Below are 17103 nucleotides of genomic sequence, written 5' to 3'. Positions count from 1 at the left end.
CCCTTTTCCCCAATTCCATATTTTCTTGGTGGTGTTAAGGATTGACCTCATATAACTCCTTACTGAATTTCAATGTTCTTGGCATGTATACCTTGAAAGTTATGCAGTACCAAAGATTCCATTTGAATGGGAGGTTCCACGCCCCCTTTTTCCCAATTCCGCCTTTTCTTGGTGGTGTTAGGAATTGACCTCATATAACTCCTTACTGAATTTCAATGTTCTGGCATGTATTCCTTCAAAGTTATGCATTACTAAAGATTCCATTTGTATGGGAGGTGCCACGCCCCCTTTCTCCAAATTCCGCATTTTCTTGGTGGTGTTAGGGATTGACCTCATATAACTCCTCATTGAATTCCAATGTTCTGGCATGTATACCTTCAAAGGTATGCAGTACCAAAGATTCCATTTGTATGGGAGGTGCCACGCCCCTTTTATATATCGAAATTATGTTTAGCCCAAAACCTTCCCGTTGATCGAAGGAACCCATTACCAAAATTTGGTGATGATTGATGTGTGGGAAATACGTTTCCATAGCGAACACACACACACACAGAATTTGATTTTTAAATATATATGGCTAAACCGATTTGGGATTTCAAAATCAACTAACCATCATCTTTCCTTCCTGTATCTTTCCTAAAAATTTCATGGCAATCTGTCGAGCTGTTCTCGAGTTATGGAGTGACAATCAAAATGTACACTTCTTTTTATATATATAGATAGATACTAGCAGACCGTGCAGATATTGTTCCGACCTAACTTTGGTCTATCTGCATAACATTTAAAAACTGTTTACCCCTTACTCTCCATTCTCCTCTCTTTCCCTTTTCTCTATCCTTTTATAGACTCATATCTCTGAGTTTCTTTCTCCCTCTTCGTCATTTCCATGTCTTCTTTTCACTCTAGCTCCCTCTCCCTCCCCCGCACCATCTTTCCATATCTCTCTATCTTCGTCTAACTCTAACTTCTTTCTTCTACCCTCGTTTTTGTATTATTCTCCATCCCTTATTTGCAGTTCTAGTCCCAGAGGGTTGTAATTATATTTGAACGCGGATTCATAAAAAAATATACAATTTTTCTAAAAAAAAACTAAAAAATAAGGGATGCCCCACCCTTAATATTTCTAGGTATGAAAAATAGATAAGATCCGATTCTGAGCCTTACTCAATATACGCACAAAATTTCATGAGAATCGGTCGAGCCGTTTCGAAGGAGTTCAACCACAAACACTGTGACACGAGAATATATAAGATATGATACAGTATAAACAAAGAAAATAAAATAAAATGAAATAATACCTGCAAACAATGAAAATATATAATGAAATGAAATAACACAAGATATTTTAAAACAGATTAGGATAGAACAAAATAAAATAAGTTAAAATAAAATGAAATGAAATAAAATAAACAAAATTTAATTACATGAATAAAATGAAATAGAGTGAAATAAAAAAAAATTAATAAAGTTAGATAAAATTAAAAAAAAATAGATAAAAAAATAAGTAAATAGGATAAAATAAAATAATATGAAACAAAATAAAATTTAAATTAAATAGATTTTTAATAGCCGAGCTATCGGTTTGTTATCAAAAAGTTATCAATTTATCATCAAAAAGTTTTCGATTTGCTATCGGATTGTTACCAATTTCTTATCGTAGTGTTATCCATTTGTTATCAGAAGATTTCAATTTTGTTTCCAAAACTTATAGATCTGTTATCGGGTCTTAACAATTTTTTATCGGCATGTTGTCGATTTGATATCGAAAAGTTTCCGATTTCGTTATCAAAAATAGATCCATTTGTTATCGAAAAGTTATATATTTCGATTTGTCAACGACGACCCATCGATTTGTTATGAAACAGATTCGATAAAACTTAAGTACAAAATCGATGACACAAGCCCGAAACTATTTGTTTCTGGTAAAGTAATTTTGTCGTGGTTTAAGTATCTTTACGCATCGAACTACACAAGTACTTTATTTTCTCCTTGCTAGCCAAACTTGAGCTTTTTCCTGAAAATATGTATTTTTCTTTTATATTACTGTGCATGAAACAATTCAAATGGGCAAATGTTTCTTGGGCATTTCTCGACAATTTCTTCAAGGGTCCAAGAAATGCTTAAGAAATACTTGCAGGCTTAAAGGGGAAATAGATATTTTCAAATAAAAAATATTCAAGTTTGGCCTACGTGAACGACGGCAAAACGAAGCACCTGCGTTTATTTGCGAACCAGTATTAATGCAAACAACACAACAAATGCTACTTCGGATTGAGTAGTAGGCATTTTAAAAGTAAAGTCCTCTCCGTAAACGAAAATAATGCTCAGCAAGTCATCTATCGTACCCATATTGCGAATGGGAAAAGATGATCCTACCAATAACTTATTCTTGGCGGGACCCGCCAGTGGAAACAGAGGAAGAGGGCAGTCCCAGTTCCGCAGGAAGAACCATGTGGGAAACGATGCAAGTTCCCTTGGTGTGAGCATTGAAGAGTTCGTTGAGATTGATTTGTTATTAATAACGGGTACTTATACTTAGATTATGTTAAATGTTAAGTCAATATTTAAAATTTGGAAATAAACTGATACACTTTTAGCATAATATACACTTAAATCCCTGGCAAAGTTGACATATCCATATCCATATAAAACATCTGATCCAACCAACCTTATGGACATCAATGTAATTGGCTTATGGTGCCATAACCATACCATAGCCAACCAATTGGTTTTCGGTTTTACGCCATATCCATAACCTAAAAATATTTGAGTTGGTGAATTTATTAACTTTTTGTATATTTTATTTGTGGTTTTGGATACGTTACGACTAAGAGACTTATTTTTTGTGGAATATGTTTGTAATTCTTTACGCTTTCGTCATTTTTATGAAAATTTCACAATTTTTAGGTTAATGGGCTAATTAAACTTCCTTAACCTTAACGCCATAGTTTTTAACCATACCCATATCCATAACCATCTCCAATGTGATAGATTAATGGTGCCTTAACCTAAAAATCGTGAAAATTTCATAAAAACGAAGAAAACGCATAAAATTACAAACATATTCCGCAAAAAATAAGTCTCTTAGCCATAACGTATCCAAAACAATGAATAAAATCTACAAAAAGTTATTAAATTCACCAACTCAAATATTTTTAGGTTATGGATATGGCGAGAAACCAAAAACCAATTGGTAGGCTATGGTATGGTTATGGCGTTAGCGTTATGGTATGGCACCATTAATCGGTTACATTGATTTCCATAAGGTAGGTTCGATCAGCTGTTTTATCTGGTTATGGTTTTATGGTTATAATTTAATTAATTGGCCCTTAAGGCACCAATAACTGGTGCCAATTGATATGGATAAGTAAAAATATGGTTACGACTATGGCGTCAACTTTACCAGACCCCTTATACCAATTTCAATAATGGGAAAACGGCGAACACAATTTTTTTGATACGTTGCAAACATGTTTCCGCCAGTTAAGTGATAAAAATCTTGTTTTATAAACGGCGAGTTGAGCCAACTTCCAAGGAAAAGAAACTTTTATATTATTTTTCACACTTGACTATATATAACAGGGTCACATTGAGATGAAATGCAGAAAGAAGATTGTGCTAACGCTACCGTGACTTAGCTACAAGCAATTAGGGAATAGTGTGTAATTAACTAGTATTTATCTAGTATTATTAACAATTTTTATTTAGTTGATATTTTGAAAAGTTATTTTTATTAAATGAAAATATTTTAATTTTTTGATAATTAACAATAAACAATATTATGATAATAAATTTTAAAATATAAATCGTAATTTTTTTAAATTTATTTATAGTATTAAATTTTCTTTTTTTTTGATTGATTCAAACATTTTCATTTTAAAAAGGTAACAAAATTATTTTTAAATATTGAAATGTTACAAGTAGAAAACAAGTTAAAGTATTAAAATAAATAAAGTAAATAACTAAATTATAACCCCTCCACAGAAACGAAATATTTATTTTTTAATGTTAATTTACAGTGTACTTATATTGATTACTGTAAGAATTTTGTGCTGTATACATATGGGGTATTCCATCCCATTTCGACCAATTTTGAACCCGATCCCTTTAGAATTGGCTGAAAGTTTGTATTCTTTTTCTAGCTTACGAAAGACGTTTTTCAGTAGTTTTTCAAATTTTTTCATCCAACTCAGAAAAGGTTATGAATTTAAAAAAAAAACACCGTTTTTGTTTTCAAAATGCTATAACTTTTTCAAAACTTGACCGTTTGGGATCTTTTTTTTTTTTTTTAAATTTGTTTTTAAATGTACTTTTCGGAAAAAATTCAAAAAAAATTTTAAAGTTTTTTTTTGTAATTTTTCAGTTTTTCGAGATTTTTCGAATTTCGCCTTTGTTTTTTCTCATAAAAAACTTCAATCAATTCTGCAATCATCCCCACTAATCCCGGAGTGGGCCGAGAATTTTTTATTTTTTTTTTTTTATTTAATTGATAAAAAAAACCTTAAAATTTTTGTGGAATTTTTTCCGAAAAGTACATTTAAAAACATATTAAAAAAAAAAAAATGATCCCAAACGATAAATTTTTGAAAAATTTATAGCATTTTGAAAATAAAAACACCGTTTTCCAACTCAAAATAAGTTTTAAATATTTTGAAAAAAAAATTTTAAAGTTTTTTTTTTTTGAATTAAATAAAAAAAAAAAAAATCTCGGCCCACTCCGGGATTAGTGGGGATGATTGCAGAATTGATTGAAGTTTTTTATGAGAAAAAAAGGCGAAATTCGAAAAATCTCGAAAAACTGAAAAATTACAAAAAAAAAAAAACTTTAAAAATTTTTTAGACATTTTTCCGAAAAGTACATTTAAAAACAAATTAAAAAAAAAAAAGATCTCAAACGGTAAATTTTTGAAAAAGTTATAGCATTTTGAAAACAAAAGCGGCGTTTTTTTTTAAATTCATAACTTTTTTTGAGTTGGATGAAAAAATTTGAAAAACTTCTGAAAAACGTCTTTCGTAAGCTAGAAAAAGAAGAAAAACTTTCAGCCAATTCTAAAGGGGTCGGGTTCAAAATTGGTCGAAATGGGATAATACCCCATATATATTGAACTTTTTTTTTTGATTGTTAGAATTTTGAGAAATGTACTGAGAATGTGTTTATGTAATTGTGTTAAGTTTACTTTGGCATTGATGTAAATACCTAATCTTTTGATGCTTTTGATGATTCAATGTCTTTATATATTTTATTCTCTCAGTGTTGTTATTGTTGTTAGTGTTTACTAATTGTAGTAGTTTTTATGTGGATTAATATTAGGTTGTTATTGCTATGGTATGTTGTTGATGTTAAAAATCTCTTCATAGCTGTGCGTGAAATATTGTTATTTATAATGATGCGATTGGAGAACCTAGGATGAGGTTGAATGATAGTAAATGGCAACTTTGTGTGCACAAATTACTCAAAAATTAAATACTTTTATTATGCAGAATATATGTTCAATATATAATTGTACTCTGCATAATGTATGTCCAAGTTGTTGATAGAGAATGAAAAGTTTAATCTTTTATTCGTTTGAGGGTGTTATGAATTTATCATTGATTGTGTCATGTTAATAGGTATATTGTTGAGTTTTTAATATGATTTACATTTCAATGTGAAATATTGATATTTAGGAAAATATTTCGTTAAAATTGATTTTTAAAAAATTTTTTGAGATTTTTAAAATTGGAGAAATTTATTTGATTTTTAAAAATCAAAATTATTTCTTTGTTTTGTAGTGTATTGTGTTATTTTCGAATTTAAAATAAGGTTATTGTTTAAATATGAATTTATTTGTATTGCGGAGTTTGTATGTCTGTTGTTGTAAAATATCTTATATGTGTAGATGATAAATATTCTTGCATATAAACTGGAGAAGAAGTGCACATAATTCAAATGTACTTGATTAAACTATAATTTAGAAAAAGCAATTACATTTTTGTATATATGTTTGTTTTAATGGTGTGTTCAATTTATACTTACTATTAAGAATTCATGAGCTTAACACCGGCTTATAATAATTGAATATTCAATTATTATGTTTTTCTAAGAGAAACTGAAAAGAAAGAAAGAAACATTTACTGGCATATTGCGATGGTACCATTTCGAAAACCGCCACGAATTCATCCTCAGGCAATTTCGTAATGTTATCAAAGGTTTCACCGAGATTTAATAATTTTATCAATAATTTGTATTAAAATATAAATTGAATATTTTGTTTGTAATTCGGCTTAATGAAAGATTTAGAAAATATGGACTACTAGCTTTACCCGGCGTACGTTGTGACGCCCGAGATCGAATGAATGTTGCGTTATTTTTTCTGTTTTTTTTTTTGATAATGTAATTTATTGTTCTGTAAATTGAATTTAATTTTGTACGCATGTTTGGTGAAATATTCGTTTAAAACATTTTATTATTGTATCTTATTGTAATGCATGTAGGTACACATTAGTTTTGGTTTATTCGTTCGGTGCAAAGATAAACAAATTTTTTGGTGTTCCAACTCTAGAGCAAGCAACATATAGCTTGCCATGGGAAAAGCACGGACTCTAAATTTAAGCCTCCAACAGTAAGCGATTGTCCTTGTGCTTTGTTGATTGTAATTGCAAAAGCAAGGCGTACAGGAAACTGTAAGCGCTTAAAATTGAATGGCAAATCTGTTGGAATCATTGGGATTCGTGGTATGAGCACATCTTCACCTTTGCTTTTACCGCTGATGATTGTTGCTTCGATTACATTCGGCATTAATTTCTAAACGCAAAGTGTGGTTCCATTTCACAATTTTCGTTGGTTTAATTCCGAAGAAGCATGATTGGTGAGCCAATTTTCAAAGTTAATATATGCGCAGGGATTCCTTTTGGTTCTAAGGAGTTTAGAATTTCATTTGGATAATTCACAATTTTATCTTCATCTGTAACTGTGTCGATCGATTTATATTTCGCCACTTCACCAGGAAATTGATTTTGAAAGCGATCATTGATTTTGTTAACATGATCATTTTTGGGAGCTAAGATATGTAGTTCTTTCGCATAGCCAAAAAGCAATAACATTAAAATTTAAAATTCTTAATTCTGAAATATGAAAAACTTTCGTCTTGATCGAAGGAACCTCGAGCCAAAATTTGGTGATGATCGAAGTATAGCAAACACGTTTTCATAGGGAACACACACGCAGAATTTGATTTTTATAGAAGATGTAGATAGACTGAAGCTAAACAATTTTTTTAACAGCGGCAGATTACTAAACGTCCAAAACGCATAACAGCTAAACTCAACAATGCAGTCAAACTTTAGGTGTTAAAATAACTTAAGTTTGTACGGCAGCCATATTTTTTCCCCATTCCACATTTTACTGGAGGTGTTAGGACTCAACGTCACATAGCTCCTTACCAATTTTCATTATCCTACCATTACGAAATCCAGATACATATATGCAGTATAATATATTCCATTTGTATGGGAGGTGCCACGCCCCATTGCCCAATTCCATATTTTCTTGGTGGTGTTAGGGATTGACCTCATATAATTCCTTACTGAATTTCAATGTTCTGGCATGTATACCTTGAAAGTTATGCAGTACCAAAGATCCCATTTGTATGGGAGGTGCCACGCCCCCTTTTTCCCCATTCCGCATTTTCTTGGTGGTGTTAGGTATTGACCTCATATAACTCCTTACTGAATTTCATTGTTCTGACATTTATACCTTCAAAGTTATGCAGTACCAAAGATTCCATTTGTATGGGAAGCGCCACGCCCCTTTTATATATCCAAATTATTTTTAGCCTAAAACCTTCCCATTGATCGAAGGAACCCATAACCAAAATTTGGTGATGATTGAACTGTGGGAAATACGTTTCCATAGCGAACACACACACACACAGAATTAAATTTTTATATATATAGATTTAGAAATTTTGAACAAAACAGCTCACCAAATGTTGAGGATAGGCATATTATCTTTTAATGTAATGTCGTTTGCAAGTCACTGTGAGGTTTTTGTTATATCTTGTATAAGTGATAGTCACGTGATTTTTTTTTGTTTCTAACTGCAATTTTTTTGCTTCACAAACCTCTAACCTGTTTTGATATTTCTGTTGTTCATTGTACCGCTCTAAGTGCTGTTGGAGTATATTGAAGGCTTCTTTCTTCCTTTTGGCACTTTCAGCCTCACTTACTTAATTCACTCGTAATTTTAAAAGTTCCTCGAATTTAGTAATAGTTTCAGTACTACAAACTGAGTTTATGGTATTGTAGAAAATTTGTTTGGGATCTATTTTAGTAAAATCTTGAACGCAATCTTGGGGCAGAAATTGGCACAGGTTGTTAATTTGAATATTGAATTCAGTAATAGCTGCTATATAGTGGTTTTGTTTTTTTTAAGCCTATTTTGTAAATGGACTTATCACTTCTAGGAAACTGTCGTTCAAAAACTGTTGATTTGCCGAAGGCATCACGTAATATTTCAACTTTCACAACTCTCCTGACAGGATCGCAAATGTAATTAACTAGTATTTATCTAGTATTATTAACAATTTTTATTTAGTTGATATTTTGAAAAGTTATTTTTATTGAATGAAAATATTTTCAGTTGTATTTTCATTTTTTGATAATTAATAATAAACAATATTATAATAATAAATTTATAAAATATAAAATATAATGCCTATATGATCATTGTGAATCAAACTAAGTGTGACATCTTATCTGTCAACTGCCTGACAGGTAGTTCAATATGGCTACTTTTTAGCGTTTTGACAGGTGTTCAATATGGCGGCGCATAGGGCCGGCTATCTTCAGCGGGTGATAGAAAGATATACAGAATGAGACAGCGATAGTCAATTACAAATTAGGTGATCCAATCACTTTGGAATTTTGACGTCTATGGAGAATATATCACACTTAGTTTGATTCACAATGTATATGACACTACTTTATTTTGTCTTGGATTCCAAGCTAGAAAAACTGATGAAACTTTATCGGAACTTCAAAATACAAAAACAATTTCTACCATGAGAAAATGAGACCACTATTCCCCCCAAAATTAGTGAGTTTGCCATGTTTTTGTTTATGTTTTAAATTTTATTTTTTATTAAAATTTTTTAACAATAAAACAATACAAATAACACGGGAAAATGATTTCGGTCTCTGATGGTTCACTTTTTTAACAAGAAAGTTTATTTTAGTTGTGTTTTTATGCACAAACTTCTCAAACTAAAAATAAAATTTTCATTTGTCAGAAAAAATTAAGAAAAAATGACCGAATGTCAAAAAATCCTATCGAAATACAAACTGGCTCGTTTGTTTTTAGTGAATGAACTAGGTTGTATTTTTCTTGTATTTCGTTAGTTTTTGAAATATAGTTTACAAACTTACACCAGTACTGAAACAGTATTAGGGGGGAAGGCGACAAAAAATATAAGAGAAAATACAAGAAAAATACAGAGAAAATAAAGTAGTGTCATATAGGTATAACAAAGTATATTTATTACAAGTAAATAACCCTACATAGTGGTTGCAAATTTTACCACCAAAAGAACGAAAATGGCGACATGGTGACCAAAGTCCCGAGCATGCTTGGATTATAGAGGGTACAACCAGGGAGCAGGCTGCATCCGATCTCCCAATTGAAAACAATGGAATAGCTGCGTCTTCTAAAATCACTGAATCACTGTTTACTGAAGGATTTAATACCGTTGTTACAGCTAACAGAGCGCGGAATCCTCCAATATCATTAAACATACAAATGGAATACTTCCCAGATCCAATGTTAGCGAAAATCTGCAAAAAGGTGTGTATAAAATGTCATTCGTCCCTCTAACTAAGGGTTGGTAAGTGTAGCGAACTTCCCACAGCTGCGCAAGCAGCAAAAATTAACTAAAAAAAAAATAAAAATGAGTGAAATAATCCTGATAGTAACAGGAGGGAAGTAAGTATACATAGATCCCTAAAATAAAATTAAAAGTTCGTTCCCTCGATCTGTCGACATTTATAGTATTAATTTTGATAACCTTGCAATTATTGGATAATTTTTGATGCATGGTATTATCAGTCTATGTATTTCCAAAGAATCATTCTTGCGAATAAATAATACTTTGGGCTTGGCAGGCAATTTAAAAGTATACTCCTCTCTCGGCAAACGAAAATCATGCTCAAATCGCTTATCATACCCACCCGACTACGTGGTGCAGAAGCATGGACCATGACAACATCAGAGGACGCGGCTCTGGGATGTTCGAGAGAAAATTTCTTCCAAAGATTTATGAACCTATAAGCGTTGGGGATGGCGAGTACGGAAAAATATTAAATGATGAGCTGTACTAGCTATACACAGACATCAACATAGTTCCGAGAATTAAAACACAGCGGCTACGCTGGCTTGGCCATGTTATGCGAATGAAGGATGATGCTCCGCCTAAGAAAGTATTTTTATCGGAATCCGCGTATGGGAGCAGAGGAAGATGGCGGTCCCCATTCCTCTGGAAGGAAAAATAAATTATTATTCAGAAATATTGCCTTAGAATTGTCAACTAAGTGTCTAAGGACCGCTTTTTCAATATCTTTTTAACACTACCGTATTAGTTTCTGACAAAAATTGCCAATTAATCTGTGAAATAAGCTCAGATATTCCGAGTGCCGTTATCTCAACCTTCGAAAACCTGACAAATAAGTTGTGATAAAAGTGCTTAACCGGGCATTGCGAACAGTTTTAAGTGTACTAAGAAAAATCTATATTGATTCGACTTCTAACTTAAGTTTACGTCTGTATAAAGGGCCTGGCAAAGTTGACGCCATAGTCGTAACCATATTTTTACTTCATCGTATCTATTATCAGTTATAGGTGCCTTAACCTAAAAATCGTGACATTTTGATAAAAAATAAGAAAGCGCAGAAAACTTCAAATGGATTCCACAAATCTTAGTATCTTAGTCAAAATATATCCAAAACAATAAATAAAATATGCAAAAAATTAATAAATTCACGAACTCAAATATTATAGGTAATGGATATGACGAAAAACCAAAAACCAATTGGTTGGCTATGGTAGGGTTATGGCTAGGGTACCACTGACCAATTACATTTATTTCCATAAGGTTGGTTGGATCAGCTGTTTTATATGGATATGGATATGTCAACTTTGCCAGGGCTTTAAGGGCCAATTAATGGTGATTTATAACCATAAAAACAGCTGATCGAACCTACCTTATGGAAATCAATGTAATCGATTAATGGTGCCATACCATAACGCTAACGCCATAACCATACCATAGCCAACCAATTGGTTTTTGGTTTCTCGTCATATCCACAACCTAAAAATATTTGACTTGGTGATTTTAATAACTTTTTGTGGCTTTTATTTATTGTTTTGGATACGTTATGACTAAGAGATTTTTTTTGTGGAATATGTTTGTAATTTTTTGCCTTCATTTTTATGAAATTTTCACGATTTTTAGGTTAAGGCACCATTAACCGATCACATTAGATATGGATATGGGCATGGTTACGGCTATGGCGTTAGGGTTAAGGAAGTTTAATTAACCCTTTAAAGCTGATCTACAAATCTTATGGAAATCAATGTAGTTATTCAATGATGCCATAACCTAACGCCCTAACCATAACCATACCTTAACAACCTATTAGTTTTTCGCCATATCCATAACCTATAAATATTTCATTTCGTGAATTCATTCACTTTTTGAATAACTTATTTGTTGTTTTGGATACGTTTTGACTAAGTGACTTATTAATTGTAGAATTTATTCTCAATTTTCCCTGTTATTATCCCTTTTCTTATGAAATTGGCACATATTTTAGGTGAAGGCACCAATAAACGATTGTAATTGATATGGATACGTAAAGATATGCTTATGAAAATGGCACGAATGATGTATGTTAATGTTAACTTTGCCAGGCCTTTTAAGCTGTTGCACAGAAAATTTCGATGACATATTTCTTAAGTGACAGCTGTCAATATAAGTCAAATAAGCATAATTGAGCCATATTAATAAGGTGTTTCACGCCATAGATTACGAACCATGTACCAGACATATACATAAATTTTAGAAATTCATTAAATTTTTTAATCATAATAAGCATACAATTATTTTTATTATTTTCTCTGGCTTAATCCAATTAATGGTAAGTACTTGGTAAATAATTGAGAATAACTTAAAGTATATGTAGCAGAGCAACGCAAAACAGTTATCCTGCTCCTGAAAATCGATGCGATCTCCGGGAGCCAGCGACTGTGTGTGTTTGCTGGCCATCGCATGTTCATCTCAATCAAACGGCTTCGTTAGATCTGGCAATGTCTCCTAATTCGTATCCAGCATATATTTGAAACAATTTAGTAGAAACTTCTTGTTCAGCAGTAGTTGACGCACAGAGTGCGCTTTGTCGAGGGGGCCTTTCTTGTCATTGCTAGATTGCGAGGGAGAAAATGAACCCGATACCGTATCGCTGATGACGGAAAACATTCAACGCGGCGAAGCACTATTAACATAACGGAAACCACATTCCGGCACTAGACTATAACGAATTGAGAATCACAAGATCCATGCTAAAGCATAACAGGGCTGGTTACAACGGACTGCTCGCAACACGGAAGCAAAGGGAGTATATTCGACTGTTATCCAAGAAGGAATTGGCGATTAGCAGACACGCCAATGTTGGCGGAACGTGAAAGAAATCTTTTTTTTTATCTAGGAACCAACATTAACAGAAAAACATCCAAGGAATCAAATGGTGATTTTGCCATTTTGCCCGGAAGGGTTAATGATAGAAGTTTTTGTGAAATTAGAATAAAACCAGCTTCTTAGCACAAAAATTCTTCCTCCCTACAAAGCTGGTTCTGCCAAAAATGAAGCTGGCCTCGAAGTGCCTGGGAACGAGTCATATTCTCAGCATAGCGCAAAATAAATATATTTAATTCAGTTTTGTAATGCGTGGTTAGCCCCAAAAATGCCAAAATATGGATTCGCATCTGCGTTCAGATTACTGTGCTCGACTAGCCCCAAATTCTTGGTGAGATGCCGTCTTGCATGCTGTCAAAGTAGGCTGCGGAGTTAGTTCTCCCCATTAACAAAATCTAAGCAACTCTCACGGTTTTAGAGCGTTCCACTCCATTATATACGGAGAATCCTTCACTGTTGCCTGAACGCAGTTTTGACTCAATCTTCCTGATTTTTGGGACTTACGCATCGCGAACCTTAACTGAATAAAACTTATTTTGCACTCATAAAAAAATATGAATCATGACCAATCGTTACCTGTTCAATTTATGTTTTTGTAATACCAGTTAGCGTGCGGTATCTCCAGAGACACTGTGCCGCTGCTATTGTAGTTTTCATGTTTATATTATCCCTCAATTCCGCGGAAGTTTCTGGCGTAGTTTTAAATATATTAAGAAGAGCCATGGTGACGATATTCCTATCAACGCGTACATTGGGGTTTCGTGGTCGTCCACTTCGAAAATGTGAGGATAAAGTCACCTATTCAATATATTTCGTCAATAATCTTTTTAAGGATATTGCATTGCGACGTACTCCGCCTACGATTTCCAAATGTTTCAGAATGTTAATCACAATAATTACAAAGTTTCGTTACGTAGCTGCAATGACCGTAGAAACGATGTAGGAGGGGAACACATTGTCGTCGGCTTTTTTTATGACCGTACGTGTATATTGGACTGCTGCAGTAGGATATATGTATAATGTATGCAATTTATTTGCCACCTCTGTACGTTATTAATTTGCAGCATACTTTTAGGAGCATTCTATAATAAAATTACTTCCGCTGCAGCTTCCTTTTAATTTATGGGCTCCTATTAAAGTATGCAGAGTTTTGCGAAATTTCGACGGTTTCTTTTAAGGAATTTTGTGAAGTAAAAACAATACGCTGAATACAGGACAAGCGTTAATGAATTTGTTCTTTAAGAACATGGAATACTTCGGTGCGATTCATACTGCGTTATGATGATTTACACTGACGTTGGAATCACAAGAAGCATGGGACTCTTGTAGTCGTTTGGGTGAACATTCGCCAGAAAATTTTCAAATAACTACGCCATACACAATACATAATTTCGAGGGTAAACCATCTGATTCGGTTCTTAATTTGATTAATTCTCTTCATCCGTGCTTCGCTCCATCCTCATCCTCTAACGGAAGTCCAAATATACAACTGGCAGTTTCAAAGATGGTTGAGGGCGACACCAATACAAATGAAATACGTTACGTACATATGTCGGGGAAATATTCTTGTTAGTAAGAGTTAAACTTATACCATTATTGGAATCAAAGTTGGGTATACTTCCGCTTTATGTACGAACTGGGTAGTGAACTCTAAGAAGATCGCTAACCGGTTCCAGTTCTTGGATGCCAAACCTTTTTCATAGTGTTTACGGACGTATCTCCTTATTAACCCGATGTGCGACGCTGCAGTTGCCTGTTTTGTGGACAATTTATTGAGATATATAGTAAAAAGAGAGAAACACAAAAAATAAATGCAACGAAATAAAAAAGGCAGGGAAAAAAGGAACTTGCATATTTACAGAAACAAGCAAGGATAAAATTTCAATCCTATCAAAGCATGATCAAATTATATTCAACTTCTGCAACGGATTTGCCACCGCTGTACGGTGTTAGTTTGTAGCATACTTTTAGGAGTATTGTATAGTGAATTTCTTCCGCTGTTGCTTTTAGTTTCTGAGCACCTATTAAAATATGCAATGTTTGCACAATATCGACTGTTGCAGTAGGATATATGTATAATGTATGCAATTTATTTGCCACCGCTGTATGTTATTAATTTTCAGCATACTTTTAGGAGCATTCTATAACGAAATTACTTCCGCTGCAGCTTCCTTTTTATTTCTGGGCTCCTAGTAAAGTATGCAGAGTTTTGCGAAATTTCGACAGTTTCTTTTAAGGAATTTTGTGAAGCAAAAACAAAACGCAGAATACACCACAACAGGACAAGCGTTAATCAAGTTGCTCTTTAAGCACATGGATGATGATTTATGATGATTATGATGATTTACACTGACGTTCGAATCACCTGATTTATCAGGTCCTGACTTCTTTTTATAGAGTTTTGGAAGCCGCGGGTCTACATCAAGAAGCATGGGACTCGTGTAGCCGTTTGGGTGAACATTCCATACACAATACATAATTTCGAAGGTAAACCATCTCATTCGGTTTTTAATTTGATTAATTCTCTTCATCCGTGCTTCGCATCATCCATATCCTCTAACGGAAGTCCAAATAAACAACTGACCATGTGTGGGGATGATTCTGGAGAAGTAGGAGTTTATCCTACGGCAATATTCAGATCGAAGTTGGGCCAAGGTGACGCGCGAGTACTTGGGGGGTATACTTTCCTCTTATGTAAGAATTGGGTAGTGTAGTCTAAAACGAAAGTTTACCGGGCATAACCCGCCTAAGAATTTACTTCGTCATAGTGTTTACGGATAGTATCCTTATTAACCTGAAAGACAAGGCTGCATCAATGAGTTGCTTGTTTTGAGGGTCAGATATCTATCTGGGAACTTAACAGTTTTAATTAACTTTGTAGTTTTAATCGGCAATTTATCGAAATCTGGCAGAAAGCTGGAGACTAACACAAAAAATAAATACAATGATTTAAAAAGGCAGGGAAAAAACGACTGCATATTTACAGAAACAAACAAATAAAGATAATAGTCGAATTCTATTAAAGCAAGATCAAATTATATTGTGCTCTTACAGTCGGATATATGTATAATGCATTCAACACCGCTGTACGATGTTAATTTGTAGCATACTTTTAGGAGCATTGTATAATGCAATTGCTTCCGCTGCCGCTTGTGTTTAATTTCTGAGCTCCTATTAAAAAGTGCAGTGTTTGCAAAATGTCCGGCATCTTAGAGAAAATGTTATTTAACAAATGTAAGCGGCAGTTATGCGGCAGTTACTCACGAACGTACGTACCAAAAACGTGTCAGCTGACACGACCTATCTTATGAGTGTGCAATGTAAACGAAAACTCACCGACGTGCAACGCCCGTACGTACGTAGCCCGGAACGTAGAAATCAAAACAATTTTGATTTTTTCCGTAATAACGTGTCAGCTGATCGCTCTCTCACTAGACAGAGTTGCCTAGTAAACTTTTGTGCACTAATTTTTGACTGTTTGCAGTTTTCAAAAATTAAATTGGAAAAAGTTGATGTTTCCATAAGCATGCATGCAAAATGGTCAATGGCAACAGTGCTTATCTGTAAACAATACACACACAAATATGTTATGTACATGTACACAGACGCACACATTGATTTCTACGGGCTTGAGAGTTCGGTCAAACCTGCTTCGTACGATAAACGTCCTTACGTACGGCACACGTCGGTGGGTAACTGCCGCATTACCCACGAATGTACGTAGAAAAAACGTGTCAGCTGACACGACCTAACTTATGAGTGTGCAATGTAAACGAAAACTCACCGACGTTCAACGCACGTACGTACGTAGCCCGGAACGTTGAAGTCAAACCAATTTTGATTTTTTCCGTAAGAACGTGTCAGCTGATCGCTCTCTCGCTAGCCAGAGTTGCCTAGTAAACTTATGTGCGCTGATTTTTGACCGTTTGTAGTTATTATACAAAAAGGCCTAAAGATTGTTTAAAATTTTGTTGAAATATCCGAAAATTATTATATAAAATTGAAGGTTACAAATAAATGAACTAGAAATTCTTATTCAGTATTTGTTTCTGCCATTTACACCATGCAAAATTGTAACTCCAAAAGTTCATGTTTGCATAAGCATGCATGCAAACTGGTCAATGGCAACTGTGCTTTGCCCTAAACAATACACACACACAAATATGTCATGTACATGTACACAGACGCACCCATTGATTCCTACGGGTTTGAGGGTTCGGTCAAACGTGTTTCGTACGACAAACGTCCGTACGTACGGCACACGTCGGTGGGCAACTGCCGCTTTAGAATTTTTACTAGGTTTTTTAATAAGAGTCGCCTCTCGATTCTGACTGAAAAAAAATATATATATATGTATATACATACATAATATACATATTAA

Source organism: Eurosta solidaginis, chromosome 4, assembly GCF_040869045.1.
Source record: "Eurosta solidaginis isolate ZX-2024a chromosome 4, ASM4086904v1, whole genome shotgun sequence".
NCBI classification, from domain to species: domain Eukaryota; kingdom Metazoa; phylum Arthropoda; class Insecta; order Diptera; family Tephritidae; genus Eurosta; species Eurosta solidaginis.
This window is presented reverse-complemented; position numbering follows the sequence as displayed.